This window comes from Accipiter gentilis, chromosome 34 (genome assembly GCF_929443795.1).
Source record: "Accipiter gentilis chromosome 34, bAccGen1.1, whole genome shotgun sequence".
NCBI classification, from domain to species: domain Eukaryota; kingdom Metazoa; phylum Chordata; class Aves; order Accipitriformes; family Accipitridae; genus Astur; species Astur gentilis.
This window is the reverse complement of record NC_064913.1, coordinates 2,826,404-2,842,778: the sequence shown is the minus strand read 5'-3', so window position 1 is coordinate 2,842,778 and position 16,375 is coordinate 2,826,404. Positions and strand designations below refer to the sequence as shown.

The 16,375-nt window shown below is 39.5% G+C and overlaps 1 protein-coding gene across 6 annotated transcripts in view; it reads right to left on the bottom strand.

Annotated features, from left to right (window-relative positions):
- The window catches only part of CNOT2 (CCR4-NOT transcription complex subunit 2), a 94,375-nt gene that overhangs the window by 48,763 nt on the left and 29,237 nt on the right, over positions 1-16,375 (bottom strand). Inside the window, exon 2 of one of the 6 annotated variants that reach the window (XM_049792023.1) lies at positions 11,074-11,146. The exons of 4 other annotated variants lie outside the window; for them this stretch is intronic. The gene's annotated coding sequence lies outside the window, so the exon portion shown is untranslated. Of the gene's footprint in view, positions 1-10,525; positions 10,545-11,073; positions 11,147-16,375 lie in introns of those variants that run through there. One more of the 6 variants, XM_049792025.1, reaches the window with a different exon arrangement.

Genomic DNA, 16,375 nt, shown 5'->3' with positions numbered 1-16,375 from the left:
ACTTCTATAAAGAGAATTAAGCAGGTTAAGTGATAACCAGACAGGAACTAAAGCAGGTCTGGAATTCTACCATCTTCATTCATAGAATCCCCAGACAGGACAGATATGTTAAAAAATGCAAAGAAATTAAGTATGACTTTTGATGAAAAGCTCAGACCAGTTGAGGGGAGGGGAAGAAACAAACAACTTTTAACAGGTTTTCATTCTTCATTGCTATTCAACAGTCATCACGAACAATTTTTTTAATAGCAATTAGAACAGGTAGTTAGCTAAGTAGGATTAAGTAGGTCAGACTTCAGCTTCATAATCACGAGACCTGCTATGCTAAAATATTTCTTCTCTACCAAGTGTTACAGCTTCAATATCAACATGACGTACTTTGTCACCTCTGATGCTTGGTATCACTCCTAGCCACGCCACACCTTTTTCTACAAACGACAAACAGGTGATGCTGTCCTGGTTTCAGTGGGGATGGCAGAAATTTTCTTTCTAGTAGCTGATACAGTGTTGTGTTTTGGGTTCAGCAGGAGAAGAGTGTTGATAACACACTGATGTTTTCAGTTGTTGCTCAGTCGTGTTTATACCAAGTCAAGGGTTTTTCAGCTTCTCATGCCCAGCCAGCAAGACGGCTGGAGGGGAACAAGGAGTTGGGAGGGGACACAGCCAGGACAGCTGACCCCAACTGGCCAAAGGGTATTCCATACCATGGGACGTCATGTCCAGTACATAAACTGGGGGGAGTTGGCCTGGGGGGAGCAGGTCGCTGCTCAGGGACCAACTGGGCATCAGTCAGCAAGTGGTGAGCAACTGCACTGTTCACCACTTGTTTTGTATATTCCAATCTTTTTATTATTGTCTTTTTTTATTATTACCATCATTATTATTTTCCTCCTTTCTGTCCTATCAAACTGTCTTTATCTTAACCCATGAGTTTTACTTTCTTTTTTCTGATTCTCTCCCCCATCCCACTGGGTAGGGGAGGAGTGAGAGAGCAGCTGCGTGGTGCTTAGTTGCCAGCTGGGTTAAACCACGACAGATAAGCGCTGTTGGTCCACGTGCGCAACCTGGAAAACAAACCAGGTTCTAATCTAGTCCAAACCAGCCAATTGCTCTCACTAGGGTCCCACTTGTGAAGCAGAGATAATTGCTCCCAGTATTACAGAAATGATATAAAGGTTTCCTTAATAAGGAGCATCTCAGTAACCTTTTATATGTTGATGAGTCCCCTAAGAAGATATAAAAAACCAAAAGAAAATCCTTGGTGGAGTAACATGCAAACTTTATTTTACACTGAAACAAGGTGGTAACCATTTTCTGAATTATGCCCATTGTAACTAGTATGTTAATAGCTGATAATCCTCCCAAGAAAGAGTCCTTAACTGTTCTGCAAACCAATTTCCCTGCTACTTATGAAAGCGAGAAAAGCCATTTGCCCATGTAGAGGACAGATACATATTTGATTGCCAGCATCCTTGCAAACAAAGGCTCTATTTTTTGGTACTTCACAACAGCATCTGCAAGTTTCATTATGCTCCCTCTTTTTAAAACATCTACACATTTAGTTACACTCTAGCCTAGTGTGACATTATACTCAAAAGAAAATATATATATATATATATACACACTTAAGCCTCCGAAATGGTAAGACATAGTTAAAATAAAATAGCCTTAAATAAAAGTGGCACACTAAACCAACAGCTTGTGTACTGATAGCCAAACATCTTACTCATTTTGTACAATTTAAAGCCTTTTAATTCACACGTAAACTGCATCCCACTGCTTCAAAACACTTGCTGAATTTCTTGCATTTGCCAAATCAGAAACTTTTACAAGGAAAGCTGGTGTTGAGGAAAAAGAAAACAACACTCCCACAGGGTCTTAAGGAGGCTTTATCCCTCCAGGGGATGCAAAATTGAAGACCGCCAGCAGCAACAATACTGGCAGGGCAGGGGGTGGTAGCATGGGGACGGGAGTGGATGAGTTGGAGACATGAAGGTCAGCTGGGGCTCACAAGCAAGGGAAGATGGTTGCTGCAGTTACTTTTTTTCTTTTTTTTTCTTTTTTTTTAATGTAACAACCGATTCCATTAACTTTTTAAGATAGCAGCACTGCCTACCTATTCCTTCCTGGATACAGCCAAAACTTTTGTGTTTGGTTAATCTAAAACATTGTATTTCAAATAAGCCCTGGTTTCCCAAGCATTTCCTGCAGTTAAGCACTATACAGTCAGATGTAGATCGTGATTAATGGAGTAGCAACAGGAATTTTTTATTTTTTTTTTTTTCTTCTTTCATTAGTTGGATGGAGTTTGTTGACATTAAGTAAATCAGTACTAGACCCATTTCTACTCTAGATTTGCAGAGGCAGGGCGGGGGGAGCAGGGGGAAGGTATGTTATTGGGGTTCTTTTTCTTTAGGGATCACAAGATAGAGGACAACTGAAAAAGAGCACAACTAATTTTTAAAGATTTATCTAACAGAACATTCACACATACAGTATTTGATGTAAGCTGCTGACTATTTAGAGGTAAAAACAGTATTTTTACTTTATGTTGAATTTTAAGAAATACAGGGTTCCTTTTGGTTTGAGTTTCTTTTTTTTTTCCAGAGGTATTCTAAAAATAGAAATAGCTGAGATATTCTGGCCAAAAATTTCATTCTGCACACACAGCCCATCAAGCATCTTGTCTTACCTTAAAATACAACTGGAAAATTCAAAACATTAAGTATGTTTAATATATTGAACCCTTGAAGGGAAAGAAATATTTATGAGCTGCCACAACTTCCTGGCAGCATACTTGCTTCTCAGTGACTCTCCTTCTCCAGACTAATGGTACATTCTGCAAAAGCAGAAACATCTCCCAAGAGCACAGACAGGTTAAAGGTAAATTAATGTATGGCTTTTTAGCGTGTCGTCCTAAAACATACTTAAGAGAGTCTGTGATTCTTCAGGGCAAACGCAAAAATGCGAAGTTAAAGACTTCTACCCTTTGGGGATTTTTGGGGTTTTTTTTTTTTTTGGTTTCTAGATGAAAGTCTTAAGACACTTTAGGAAGCATGTTTCTTAAAATATTCCAGGGCCTGTTTCTTGTAACCTTCTGACTACACAGCTAGGCTATGTTGTGATTACAGCTGTACCAGGTTCAGCTATAAAATAAAGTATAACAAAACAACTTCGATGTTTTTACATCATATCTAAAGAACAAGGACACAACCAGTCTTAAAAAAGTAATAATAATAATAAAAATTACTGAATTTATTTTAAAGATAAAGTACCAGAATTATTTAAGACTTGAAATTGCTGAACTGCATTTCTTCACTGATTTTTTTATTATTAAGTGTTAATTGATGTTAGTAAAGAATTTTCAGACTTAAATACTATTCCACACTGGAAAAGATAAATTACAGACTCTGAGATCCCTACCATGCTATCACAAATACAATCACCAAATAAAATTAAGAAAGCAGTAAATGCATCTATCGTGCCTTTTCACTGTACTGATCTTCACATGCTTAATTTAAACCTCTTCAATCATTCTGTTCTCCATTAAGGTTGTCAAAAAATTACTTAATCCAGCTATGCACTCTCTTATTTAAGGAGGTGGACTTCAGTCAGACTCCCATATTGTAAGATTCTGGCTCAATATATACTGTAAACTTTGTTCAAATATCGGAAACTGAAAGAACATGTCACTTTTCATTTTAAAGCAATTCCCCTTTGAAGAGACAGACTTTACGCCACAACATTTTAAAATAGAGCTACCTCAAATTGGCAGTCTAAGCTCAGACTGCAAGTGTTGCTTAGACCTGGCCCAAGTCCCAGACATGGGATGGTCCCCTCCATCTCATACCTTTCTCACAGTTTCTCAGAGAACAGTCTCATGTATTTAGAGCTCCAAGACACGATGGCAATGTTTAGCACCTCAACAGCCTGGTAAAACAAGCAACAGGGCATTACTTCCCGTTATTCTGTTCTCACTAAAAAATACGAGTATTTTTACTGAAAATGGGACTACTCAACCTTCAGCTAATGTATATAGTCTTGCTCGCAATTAAAGTTCTGTAGTTAGTGAAGTGCTTGCAAATGCAAGACCTCAGCTTTCAGTTTTTCTTTTCCTACAGCTGATTTATTAAGATTATCCTGACCAGCAGCATCACTATACTGTCATCTAGAGTTGCAGTAGCAAAACACTGAAATCAATTTTAGTCTCAACCCATTTTACCAGTATTGCAGATGGGGAAAATACAGGGGTGTAAGTCACTACACTGCAATCTGATGCCAAATACTTTCAAGTCTTCTCAGGGTCAGACAAGTCCCGGAAGAAGTTCTTGCTTCTTAAGTGGTAGAATCCCTTCCCTGCCCTCCCCCACCCTGCACAATCTTGAAGCAGGACTCTGAAAAGTATTGCTTTTAAAAAGACACATCGTTCCAGCATTAAATCTTCTCCAGGAAAGACAAAGAAAGACTAATTTCTTTACCACATTTTCAAAATCCAAATGAATACTATAAAGGCATGGATATGTCTTTCTCTGAGCATCAGGCTGGTGAGAATATGAAAAGCCACACATTTCATCATGAACCTATACACTGGATAACTGGAGGCAGTTACACATTACATAAATTTGTAACTATTAAATTGAACAAAACATCACCCACATAGTGCAGCTCTCTTTCAATGACAGGAAGCGTACAATAATTAGCTCTCAAAAACTACAAATGGCAAAAGCATTTACAAATACTGAAGTATTCTTTGTGTTTGATCTCCTTCATTACTGTCACTTTTAAAAGGGTTTCTGAATCTCTGTGGTGCCAAAGCTTTTTTACTGCACCGTTAAATAAATGTATTCTTTACCACTTTTGTTAACCCTTCCTCCCTTTTTAAAAGGGAAGTTATCAAAATGCTTATTGCTAAAAAGAAAAACATTCCTGGAGACAGTGTATGTAAAGAGCCCATAAAGCAACACCGTGCACAATTCACAACTTCCAAAGCCTAGTCATGCACAAAAAAGTAAGTTTTTCTAGTTCTGCCCAGAACTTATCTTCAAAAAGCTAGTTTAGGAACAGCAATAGTTTTAAAGTATACAGGTAAGAATAAAAGAGCCAAAAAAACATATTCCGTATAGTGACTGGATATATATCCTACATCAAAAACTTTCTGCTTATTAACAGAAAAAACTTAACGAGATTGCTGGATCAGCCACATCTAAGTGAAATGCAGAAAAAATTCAGAGTCACAAATGATATTTTAGGAATCTGAACTTAAACAGTTATCAAGCAAATTCTATGCAGACAAACGATCTGCCTCCAAAACTGGAGATTCCCGGAAGGGAGGATCCATTAGCACTCACTGCTTCTGAAGTACTGACCAGAATTTTGTTAGGCAGCTGCAAAGAAAGGTCTAGATGACTCAACAAACTAAATACTTAATGGAAGTTTTGAAAGCAGAACAAAGCAAAACAGATATACTACTGATAGTTGGTAGAAAGCAGTTTACTTAAGGCTCAAACTGATCTTTGAGAATAGGAAGGTTGTTTAGGATACTCTAAAATTAGTTTAAAAGTGACAGGAAATCAGGTAGAGGGAGGGAGGAATACAAACAGATAACCATGATCCATTACAGGCTGCAATCACAAAAATTTCATGGTAAGCAAGTTTTTTGGATTTTGAAGTGACAGAGAGAAGCCTTCTACACATTCACTGGACAATTCTTACTTTAAGGGGCTGCACAGGAAGTTTTGGGGTTTGTTTTGTTTTGTTTTTAATTAAGGATTCCCTACGGTGTGAATCATCACTGAGCAGGATTTTCACAAGGCATAAGGTTTCACAGCAGCAAATTCTACTGTCACAGTCCTGCTCTTGGCTAGCTTATTAAATTTTCAGCCAGTTGGCTCCTTGCTGCAGCTTTACTACATGGTTACAGCCACAGTTATAACACACCATAGGCATAGGACAAGGCAATAGCCACAGACCCAATTTGCACTATCTTAACAGCCAAGAAACTGTATCTGAAGATCAAGGTACTAGGACATGTGCAAAGCGTTTGACACTGTCCCACATGATATCCTTGCCTCTAAACTGGAGAGACGTGGATTTGATGGATGGACCACTTGATGGATAAGGAATTGGCTGGATGGTCACACTCAAAGAGCTGCGGTCAATGGCTCGATGTCCGAGTGGAGAGCAGTGACAAGTGGCATTCCTCAGGGGTCGGTATTGGGACCGGTGCCATTTAACATCTTTGTTGGGGACACGGACGGTGGGGTTGAGTGCACCCTCAGCAAGTTTGCCGACAACACCAAGCTGTGTGGTGCGGTTGACGTGCTGGAGGGAAGGGATACCATCCAGAGGGACCTGGACAGGCTTGAGCGGTGGGTCTGGGTGAACCTCATGAACTTCAACAAGGCCAAGTGCAAGGTCCCGCACATGGGTCGGGGCAATCCCAAGCACAAATACAGGCTGGGTGATGAGTGGACTGAGAGCAGCCCTGAGGAGAAGGACTTTGGGGTACTAGGGGATGAAGAACTGAGTATGAGCCAGTGACGTGCACTTGCAGCCTGGAAAGCCAACCATATCCTGGGCTGCATCAAAAGAAGCGTGACCAGCAGGTTGAGGGAGATGACTCTCCCCCTCTACTCCCCTCTCCTGAGACCCCACCTGCAGTACTGCATTCAGCTCTGGGGCCCTCGATGTAAGAAGGACATGGACCTGTTGGAGCAAGGCCAGAGGAGGGCCATGAAGATGATCAGAGGGCTGGAGCACCTTTCCTATGAAGACAGGCTGAGAGAAGGCTCCGGGGAGACCTTACAGCAGCCTGCCAGTACCTGAAGGGGGCCTGCAGGAAACCTGGAGAGGGACTTTTTACAAGGGCATGTAGTGATAGGGCAAGGTGTAATGGCTTTAAACTGAAACAGGTTAGATTTAGGTTAGATGTGAGGAAGAAGTTCTTCCCTGTGAGAATGGTGAGACACTGGAACAGGTTGCCCAGCGAGGTTGTGGCTGCCCCATCCCTGGCAGTGTTCAAGGCCAGGTTGGATGGGGCTTGGAGCAACCCGGTCTAGCGGAAGGTGTCCCTGCCCATGGCAGGGGGGTGGGAACTAGATGATCTTTAAGGTGCCTTCCAACCCAAACCAGTCTATGATTCTATGAAACGAAGAAAGGCAAGCACCCTGTTGTCCAAATTCACTTTATCACTGTTAAGCAAGTATAATACCTAACTGATCACATGCAGTGGTGGATTGAACTAGGGTGGGGCGATACAGATGCCATCCTAAATTCTTCCATCATGCCCCCTCCCCAGGGGCTGCTGACAAGCTGCAGAACACAAGTACCAACTGAGGTACCACTGATTTACTCCTGGTAGATTATACTGAAATTTGCACAGGATTTGCTACATAACCTGTCCAACCATCCCTACAACTGGTACAACCACCTCTGGGACAGGAGCAAGAACACACTGAGGGTGGTAACCACATAAACCACCCCACTTCCACTCCACAGGCTGCCAATCACCACACAGCACCTGCATGTGTTGTTTTCCTTTATCTACTCAACTGCCTTTTCATTGGGAAAGAACAACAAAAAAACCAGTAAACCAATGGATCCTAAAAGATCTTAACTACTGTTACCTTTATGCTTCTCATGTGATGTGAAGTGTTAACCCTCAGTCTAAAATTTCAATTGAAAAAACAAAATACTGACCAATGCCTGTTAATTTGTGATTCAGATACTACAATAAGTGGTATAAGAAAATAACGCTAAAGGAAAAGAAACTGTCAGCAAGCCATGAAGAACACAGAGAAAAGATGCATGACTTGAAGCACCTTTTTTTAAACAAACAAACAAACAAGATAAATTTGCTAAACTTTAGATTAAATGCTTAGATAACTGGTTTAGGCTTGCATAGCCCTAGTTAAGCAAATAAAACTGAGAAGCTGTAAGATAAACTTTAAAAGAAGACTTACGTTTCAGGTTATTTAGGAAAGAAGTCATTCTAGGAAGATTTTCAGTATACTATGGCTCTGTGAACTTTGAAAGTGTTCTCTGCATCCTGTGTATATTCATTTTTCTGGGCTTCCTGTGAAGTCCATAGTCCAATCAATTGACAAAACAGTGAAATGAAACCATTTAGGCTTTTTACTTTCTGGGTAGAAAGTGCATCCTTGGTCAGTTCTACTTTCCTCCTTTATTATTGTTTTCCAGTTTAACAGCTTACTTTCTTATCACAATTCTGATAAATTTCAGAGGAAAAAATTATTTCAAATCTCCATTATTTATAGTAATCCAACAAATTTTTAAAGAAGCTGGGGTTTAGCCTAATATGGAGAAAGACAGGAGTCCCTCTGGGAACTTAGTGATTTCCAACATTTCTTAGCTGATCTTTCGCTCTGTGTTGATGCTTCCTAATTTCTTCTCATCAAGGGCAGAGCATGCGTGCTGTTCTCTATAAGGATTCTCCAGTTTCTTTCTGTAAAGACTACTAACTTTTCTAATTGGTCTTACACTTTATATTAAAGCAGATTTTTACAGTTTGTTTTCCCCCCACCATATAAGTTCATAAGGACTGACACACCCTCTAAATCAGAGTCTCCGAAATATAACTACTTCATTCTTGTTCAAAGCAACAAATCCGTTCTCAAGGATTTAATACAAACAAAATCCACATCTGAAAACATTCTCACGAAAGCATCCCTCTGTTCTAAATTCCATTCTAAAATACCTACTTTTAAGGGAAGCAAAACATAACATTAGGTATAGTCTTCTGTGAGAGGCTTCTGTAAAATTTCTTGGTATCAAAAGCACTAGAGACTGGAAAAGAGACACAGAGGTAGAAGAGTGCACAACCACAGCAGGTTTCTTCGAGAAGACAAAACCATTTTAATACTTCAAAAAGAACAGAGCTGAAGATTACTCTCAATAAATGAATGACTTTTCATCTGTGAATCCAGTATTTCAAAACAGGTCTGTCTGGTACTGCTTCATGAAGTATCAGATCTAGTCCAAATTTAAATAAGCAGGGCTGCACTGCCACTCCTGAATCACATGCCTAAGGAGCTCTCAAGCTATACCAGTCCTTACTTCTCATACCCTGGTACCTGCATCTGTCTCAAGGATTTCTGGCTTTGTGATCCTATTGCCTAGTTCAGAATAAATAAATTCACCTGCCTTCCTTATCACAGCAATTAAGCCAGGACAGCTTTTGTCTTCCTGATACTAAGGGTATCTGGAACTGCGACTTCTCAGACTCCTGGGTTACCAGTCTGCATACTTCATTGCTGCACTTCAAGCATTGGCTCTCAAAGCTGAGCCTTCACCTGTGTAGGGAACTGTAATTCCACACTACAGGCTGCTCAGATCTCAGCTTCTTTCAAGCACTACATGCGAGACTGAAGAGAAACATGCTTTGCCACAAAAATAATTCTCAGAAAATATTAGTGAAAAGGCACGCTCTCTAATGGTAAACTACTTACCCAGCTTTGCTCTAGGAAAGCCAAAACAGTCTGGAGACTGCCTTGGAAGCAAAAGCAATACACTGATGAATTATTCTGAGGAACAAGAAACCAAACTGCCAAGCATAACTTTTTCCTGACCAATTTGGGGTTCTGGGACAAGAGCTAGGAGTGCACAGGAGAAAAATTTCACGTTCGCATTTAAATCCTCAAACTGAAGACTAACTGAGCATAACAAACAATACATGACAAATGAAAGGAAAAACTCTTCAAAATTACTTTTGGGACTTTCCACAGTGTATTATTAAATTCAAACACATATTGCCAAAATTTAAAACAGAGTAATCGCAAAAGCAAGCTATTCTTGAGGTTTACTGACTCTGCTCATCTTATTTTAATGAATCTTAAGCATGTCATGACATGTTCCTGGGAATACATTCATGCTACTTTAACATGCTACTTGGCAAACCCCAGAGTTAACCCGTATGTTTTTAACTTCATGTCTTCTTATCACGTTCACTTTTTTTTGTTACCCCCAACAATTTGTAGGCTCCAATTAACCCACAGTCTGCAGTACACTGAAATTCTTTCCTAACTCACAAAAATTTTACTTTTAAAATTGCATAATACCCCATTTAGAAATGTCACCTCCTTCCTGCTCTACTTTTAGGCCATAAATATAAAAGCCGGCTACGTTACATAGCACCACAGTTTGAGACTTGCAATAAAAAACAAAGCCACTGCATTTCTACTTCAGTGATGTAAAGATAAAACAAAACAGTCCTGAAATTGAACCTTCCATCTTCAAAGATGATTTTATTAAATGAAATGCTATCCTGAAATATCCTATATAATTATTAACAACATACATTCCTCTATGAACAAAACCAAGTTATTTCCAGGGATTCTTTTCGCCTTTGCCATTTGAGCTGAAGGAATGCTAGGGATTCCAAAGAACATTTATTTGCAGAGCAGACTATGTTAATATGAAAATTTTAATCACGGATTTATTTTATTTCTTTTTTTAAGGGGATAAATAAAATGTGATTGCTATTCACATGCCAAAATGCAGAACTCACCCACCCACTGTACGGTACTACTGCAAAGTTACAATCATGGAACGTTGACTAACTTTTGTTACGATTACAGAATACTGTAAAAGAAAAGAATATATTGAAGTGTAACAATTATTGCACTACATTTCAATGCATTGAATGTAGTAAAACACCAACAGTCAACAAAATAAAGATGCCCATGCCCAATCCCTTTATAACTTACATAATGTAAGTTACGTTTAAATTTGGGAATGCTATCAGAAAGAACACTTCATTTAGAAATCTTAAAGAAAATATTTGCAAAATTTTTAAAAGCACATATAAAAGTAAATATACTTGTTTCAATTTCTCTCTACCACACATATGCATCATTCCAAGGCACTTTTTAATAAAATCTCATAAAAGGAGGGAGCACATTAATATACTTCAAAGCCACTTCCTTCAACACCTCATCATTGAATCTTCTGCCTGAATATTTAAAGAGCAAAATCTTACATTTTGATAGCTATCCCACTCCCTTAGAATAAAGTTCTCCTCGAAGAACCTTAAGTGCACTGAAAATAGCTACCTACCTACACACTGTACTTTTGCCCATTAATTTTTTGTCTCTGCTGAGGTAAGCAAATTTTGACCGATGACCACTTCCTGTAAATGAAGTAGATTAATAAAACATTATTAGTAAAAGTATATTGTTATCTTCCAAGATTCTTACAATTCTTACCGTTCCATAAACGGAAAAAAAAATCCATTTCAAAACATTTTGTGCACTGAAAATAATATAAACTTAAAATAAAAAGCTTCTGAGTAGTTTTAAAGCAAAAAGCAAATGCAATAAAAAGCAATACTCACACACAAACTAAAGCAGCAGTCATTAACTGTCAGAATTTCATTTTAAAAACAAATCAGTCCTATTTTGGACACTTAGGAAAAAGATGAATCAGTAAACTTTTTCACCCCAGAAAAAGAAAGGAGTTCACAACATAAACTAACAGGCTACAGAAATCTAACATATCTACAGATCCTTTGTCCAAATAGAAAGGCACGGGTGCCTTGATCCTGTAAAGACAAGTAATTCTAAAAATAATACAGAATTAGTCTCATAAGAAAACCACATAAGAAATCACAAATGCCCCCCAAATTATTTTTAACTGTGTGTAATTTATTCTCTGTTAAACCCAATAAAACTTGAATACTGGCCGACTCTTTCTATTATACACCTTAAAGGGAACTTTGCCTCCTTACAAGAAGGACAGAAACGCTTCCAAACCACCCTTGGGACAACAGGAGAACAAGCCAAAATTCATGCCCCAACAGTTTTCAGAGATGACTGGAAAAACCAAACCAGAAGCTGGAAGCACAGAATCTGTGTTTCCATATCCAAAGGAGAAGGAAGGAAACAAAAATCGTTCCTGACAGAAATCTTGGTTCACTGAAGAAATAATGGGAAGGAAAAAAAAACCCAAACAAACAAAAACAACACACCACACCAAAAAAAACCCACAACAACAAAAAACAATTGGGAAAGTAGAGGCTCTGACCTTCTTTGATCTCCAGAATCAGTATGTTCTGGCTGTAACTGGTACAGGAAATGAACAACTACCTCCATGAAAACCACATCACCCCAGCCCTGAACACAGAGCCGTATTCAAAGGCCCTAAGCCAGTGAAGGAACCGGCTGTTGCACGCAATGATAAAGTTGTTTTGGGTTTGGTTTTTTTCACCAAAAAGACCAAAAGGCATAATCACACTGTTAAGAGTGATGCCCAGAAGAGGCACAGCACAACCAGTTGTGATAGGACAAGGTGTAATGGCTTTAAACTGAAAGAGGGTAGATTTAGATTAGATGTAAGGAAGAAGTTCTTCCCTGTGAGGGTGGTGAGGCACTGGCACAGGTTGCCCAGAGAAGCTGTGGCTGCCCCATCCCTGGCAGTGCTCAAGGCCAGGTTGGATGGGGCTTGGAGCAACCTGGTCTAGTGGAAGGTGTCCCTGCCCATGGCAGGGGGGTGGGAACTAGATGATCTTTAAATCCCCCTTCCAACCCAAACCATTCGGTGATTCTACTGCAGCTACAGGATAAAATCCCACCAAGCGTTTTGCATTGTCCCTTCACACAATACTTTTCTGAAGTTCCTCACCTCAGAAGAGCAGCAAAATTCCAAAGCAGATTTGTGGAATAATTTGTGTGCATTTATTCTGCAAAATGTTTTCTTCAGCTTTAAATGATTCAACAAAAACACTTCACTGAAAAGATCACCAAGGCACTGATATACTAGAGGACCTGTTCAAAGTGGTTACCACTGAATATGATCTTAAGAGTCTGAAGAAAGCAACCAAGTTCCCCAGGCCTACAGCAGTTAAAGCTGTGGTCCCTGAGCGATTCAAGCGTGGCCCCAGTGCCAGGGCTGCACCACACAACCAAACCCATAGTTTGCCAGTGGTGGGGCGATGGGAGGAAGCAAAGGAGGAGAGGCTGCGATCTCCAGCACGGCCAGACCGCCTTGGTGCGCACCCAGCCTCATCACGTCCCACAAAGAAACTGTAGGATACCAGGCAAGCTGCTGCCCTCCTCCTTCCACTTCCAAAGGTTGCAAAGTCAATATACACCACCAATAAAGTCAGCAGAAAGTTTCAGACTTGCTTGGTTCTGTGAAGAGACCAGGCCTCAAGTCAAGTGCCTACACCAGGCAATCCAGAGACACTCTCCTTCACCAGCACCAGCGAGAGCACTAGCACTGCCCAGTGCGAGTAGGACTTGACGCCACTGGTATAACGTTGTGCCCGAGAGCTGTTTTTTTACCTGATAGAATGGAAACTGTACCAAATACTGTGGAAAACCAACAGGTTTATTTTTTGAGGAAGGGATGTTTATGAGAACTACGTTTGCTATAAAAATACAAATTGTATCACTGAAGTCTTACAGGCAGACTGATCATTTCTGCCTGACAAGGGACTGGATCCTTAGAGAGCTCCATCACCTTAAGACACAAAACTTCAGAGTTTCCAAGACTCCCTTCCAGGCAGGTTCTAAACTCAGAATGCATTATCCCCAACTCAGTATTGATACTTTCTTTACTCATCTTAAAATGTTATCATTTCAGTTCTCGCATCCACACACTTGCCAATATTAAGTATATCTTCTAACACTGTAATCATTCAGACCATATTAAGTTTCTTTTATTTCATTCAACTCAGACTTGCTACATGTGGAATGGCTCTTTCATTCAGTCCTATAAACCTATTGGTGGGAACATGCACCATACCTGACATGCAAATATAATAAAACCATGGGAGAAATTAGAGAGAAAGCGTTATATTCTTTTCCCAAATTGATATTATAAAGTTAGTCACAGCATAAGCAACTGAGCTGAGGGTATAATCACCAAGTAAGTATCCTAATTTCAGCACAAAACTAGACTTTCCCTTTCCCTTGCAACAAGGGAAAGGACTTGGGTTGCAAAGCCTCTCTAGGCAGTGCCACAGAAGTAGCTGGGTTTCAGCTCCTCCCTCTCATCTCTTTACAGCATGAACTAACCAAAGCAGCTTTGTGTTCAGTTCCAGCAGTAGAAAAACATCATGACATTATAACGCAATCTTTACCAGGCCAATTCAAACAGCACTGGTGAAATTCCACAACCCTCCAGCCTTGTCATCTCTGGGACAGGAATTAAGAAAGCAAGAGGAGGACCTCAGTCGAGTACCAAAATATGACTTGAGAGAGCTATAGTCAAACCAAACCGAATATACATTTTAAATGAGAAAATGTCAATCTTCATCATTTTGTTATATATGTATATAATGTTATATTGAGAAGACAACACGCTAATACAAATATTAGCCTCTCATACACACACAAATTCTATACTGATTAAAATCACTGTAATTCCACCTCATTACAGGGCTTTTGTTCTCCGTGTTTTATGAGAAATGAGAATTCTTCGGCCCAAAGGCTGTGCATCAATCTGTATTCTTCTTTTCCAAATTAGATGTTAATTTGTTGATTAAGAATTTTGCAGGAAACGGGAAATCGTCCTGAGCAAAGAGATACCTCATACTCAAGAGAGGCTAGCAGCTCCTACCATCTCCTGGATGCTAGTCCCTGGCTCCTGCTGAGCTCTCACTTCTGCAGAAGGCAGGAGCCATCATCTGCCCAGTAACACCATTACAGGCCCATCACGGGTCTGAGAGCCAACCTTGCACAACCACCCTGAGCAACCTACGCCAGTGTCTGACCTTGCTTACCAAAACTCCCTCCAATCTTCAAAAAACCCCTTTGTACAAAGATCATGAAGACCTTATCCCCTCCCAGAGGGCAAAGAACAGCTTTTCCTCTCCCTCTCCTTTTGCACTCATGAGGCAGAGCATTGTACTCATTCCCAGAGGAGAGCAGCTCCAGTTCTTCCCCCCAGTCTTCTGGGCCGTTTTTGCAAGACCCATGTTCCTTTTTAGTCCTTTTAATGGTTAATGTACTTCTGTAAGTACAGTACTCCACGTGAGGTCCTAACATCTCTGAATATAGCAACAGTATTTCACTACTATTAGGATACAGGCACTCATACATATACATCCTGGAATTATGTCTGCTTCCCTCTCACCCTCAACAACGTACTGCCGGTCTGAACGGCTTATTACACACTACAAGGACTACATCCTTCCCTGCTAATTAATCAGTACTCCTCATTATATATTTGTACTGTTTGTTGCCTCTGTATTTGCCTTTTTATGCAATGGGTACATTTACTTCCTCTTCTATCATCCAATAATTCAGGATAATATCGACAAGTACTAGACTCAAGAAAATGCATACAAAACCTACAGTTTTCCTACAGTTTCACAGTGAAGTACTGATACTACCGTTTTCCAAACAACTTGTAGCAGCTTCAATCTAGGACATACCTCCTTAGCTTAGTTATGTAGACCATACCAGCATGTGCCAAAAGCTCTTCTTAAAATACGCAGTATCTACTGCTTCTCCTCTAGTTAGATCTTCTGCTCTACCACAGAGGGATACTGGATTGCTTTAGCAGTTTCATTTTGTACTAACACTTTCAGATTAAGTTTCAAGAGCAATACCCAAGTCAAATTCAATCTATAGCATAGGTTTAGGTTTTCTAAAACCTCAACCAAGTGACTGACCCTCCATTCTAACAAACTGAGAAAAGGTGTTAACAAAAAAACCCCAACCAAAACCACACAAAGATGACACACTTTAAGAACCATCTTATTTTAAAAGGAAGTTAGACACAGAGGAGTAAAGGTGACAGAAAAATAAGTAACAATCTATTTAAAAAAAAAAAGAGAGAGAAAATGGGTATTAACAATAAATTTGACAGAATCACAGAGAAGTCAAACATCTTGTCAAACATCATCTTCCCTTCCCTCCACCTTTGATTTTCAGAAATACTATGCAGTATTCCTATTGCCCCAGTCCCACTTTGAATTCCAGACTACACAGCTTGGCCAACTGTCTCCATACAAACCAATCCTAGCAAAAAAATACATGTTAAGGGCCAGGAAAATTGCAAAATGCTTCTTCAAGCATTCCAAACTTTAACACAGATTAATGCAAAGCTAGAACAAAGATGCTAAGATATTAAGACCCCAGGTTCCATACAGTAAAGGACAACAGGAAGTATTTCACTATTGGAAAAGTTTCATTATATAATTTACAAATTCCAGTAAAAATGTCAAAACAGCATTTATACTAAAACATATTAAAATATGCATGTCATTTTGCATAACATTTCCTCTCCACCAAGTTCAGATAATATAGTCTGCTTCTATTTGTGATACGTTAGTTTAATATTTGCATTTTGAATACTGGAGAAGGCTGCCTACATTTTTCCCTGTAGAAGAATTACTTTGAAAGATATTTTC